The 2,500-nt window shown below is 37.9% G+C and overlaps 1 protein-coding gene across 2 annotated transcripts in view; it reads left to right on the top strand.

Annotated features, from left to right (window-relative positions):
• Positions 1-2,500, top strand: part of LOC106870667 (transmembrane protein 45A) — a 9,947-nt gene that overhangs the window by 2,628 nt on the left and 4,819 nt on the right. The gene's annotated exons all lie outside the window — the stretch shown is intronic.

Genomic DNA, 2,500 nt, shown 5'->3' with positions numbered 1-2,500 from the left:
CTCTCTCTCTCTCTATATATATATATATGTGTGTGTGTGGCTTAGCTAGGTGGGGGTGCTTGTAAACATAAGGACACAGGAAACATGTCAAGGCCGACAGGAAGCGGTGCTGCTTCCTAGGGCTAAATAGCTGTAGTATTATTCCTTTTCATGGGACTGTCACATTAAGTTGACAGCATACAACTACTTTATCGCATCACAACTGCATAAATCTCCCTGAGAGATTTAGAAATGTATTATTTCTATTATTATTATTATTATTATTATTATTATTATCATTATTATTATTATCATCATCATCATCATCATCATCATCATCATCATTATTATTATAATTATCATTTTTATCATCATCATCATCATCATCATCATCATCATCATTATTATTATTATTATTATTATTATTATTAATCATTATTATTATTATTATTATTATTATTATTATTATATGGGGTTAGATTGACAGTATGGTCAGCATATTGGCAAAAAATTAAGTGCAGAATGTGTGAATGACATATCGTGCTGACCTTCCTTACCTCCTTGACCCAGTAACAGCCGGCTTGAACTTTCACCTTTTGTCATTATTAATTAATATATCAATAACTAATTAGTGCACCAGACCCCCTTCTCTTTGCAACGATGATAATAATCAGAAAGGAAAAGCAGATGATATAAGGTGGTGTAACGTTGAAAAAAAAAAAATAGTTCATTGTTGATAAGTATGTAATCATCATCACCATCATCATCACCATTATCATCATCATCATCATCATTATCATTGTAATTTTTTTTTTTTGATGTCCACTTTTCTATGTTTGCATGGATCAGACGGACTTTGTTGAGGAAAAATTTTCTACGGCTGGATGCCTTTCCTGGTGCCAACCTTCATAGCTTTCCAAGTAAGGTAGATATTTCCCCATAAACCAGACATGTTTTTCACGGAACACTGGAAACGAACGACTTTGCTTGCATTACGATAATGCTCGTTTTGCCACCATCACATCTTGTCTAGACAAGAGTACACACTAACACACACACACATACACACACAAACACACATCCTCGCCAGAAATAGGGAAAGAGGGCGGCTTATAAATGCCAAAACCTACCCTGGCGAAGAATGTACCCCACAACATAGATTAGTAGTTAGCGACTTTGGGATCAAGGCAAAATGGGTGCCCAGAATTAGACAGGCTTGGAGGAGAAGGGTGTGGAAGCTTAAAGACCCTGCAAACGGACAGAGACTTAGAGACAAGTTACTTGAAGCATTTAACGAAATAGAAGGGGATATAGCATCATACAACGTGGAAGACAATTGGAGATTTCTGCGGGACAACCTGTTGAAAGCCACCGACCAGATTTGTGGGTGGTGTAAGGTCCCCTCCCGACCCAGAGTAACATGGTGGTGGAACAAGGAGGTAGACAGGGCTATTAGACACACACATACATACACAAACACACACACACATACACACACAAACACACACACACATACATATATCCTCATCATAATCATCGTCGTTTAACGTCCGTTTCCCATGCTAACATGGGTTGGACGGTTTCACTGAGGTCTGGAGAGCCAACAGCTGCACCAGGCTCCAATCTGATTTGGCAGAGTTTCTACAGCTGGATGCCCTTCCTAATGTCAACCACTCCGAGAGTGTAGTGGGTGCCTTTTACGTGCCACTGGCACAGGACCCACTATATATATATAGGATGGGATTCTTTCAGTTTCCCCCAAACAAATTCACTCAAGGCTTTGGTCAGCCTTGAGCTATAGAAGGAGACACTTGCCCAAGGTACCATTCTGAACTCAAAACCATGTAGATAGAAAATGAACTTCTTAACCCACTGCCATACATGTTTCCCTGGTCATGCTGTAGCTATTGTAAGCTGGCAGAGTTGTTAGCATGCTGGGCAAAATGCTTAGCAGCATCTTGTCTGTCTTCACGTTCTGAGTTCAAATTCCACTGAAGCCGACTTTGCCTTTCATCCTTTCAGGGTCAATAAATTAAGTACCAGTGAAACACTGGGGTCGACGTATTCGACTATCCCCCACTCCCCACAAATTCCAGGCCTTGTGCCTATTGCAGAAAGGATTATTATTATTATTATTATTATTATTATTATTATTATTATTATTTTTCCATAGTTTAAAGGTTATTGCTTCATACTTTAGTCTTTGGAACTAAGAAATGTTGATAAGGAATTTGGCTGATTGGCTTTCTGTGTGTGTGTGTGTATGTGTGTGTGTCTGCATGTGTGTGTATATGTCTATGTATGTGTGTATGTATGTATGTACCTATGTATGTATGTATGTACCTATGTATGTATGTATGTATGTGTGTGTGTCTGCATTTGTGTATATGTGTATGTATGTATGTATATGTGTGTGTATGTCTGTATGTATACGTGTCCACACCAGAGCATGGTCTGTAATTTTTAACTGAAATGTTTCTTTCTTTCATTTTTTTTTATTTGCATTTTATTTATTTATTTA

This window comes from Octopus bimaculoides, chromosome 24, assembly GCF_046866305.1.
Source record: "Octopus bimaculoides isolate indiv1 chromosome 24, ASM4686630v1, whole genome shotgun sequence".
Lineage (NCBI taxonomy): Eukaryota > Metazoa > Mollusca > Cephalopoda > Octopoda > Octopodidae > Octopus > Octopus bimaculoides.
This window is presented reverse-complemented; position numbering and strand designations above follow the sequence as displayed.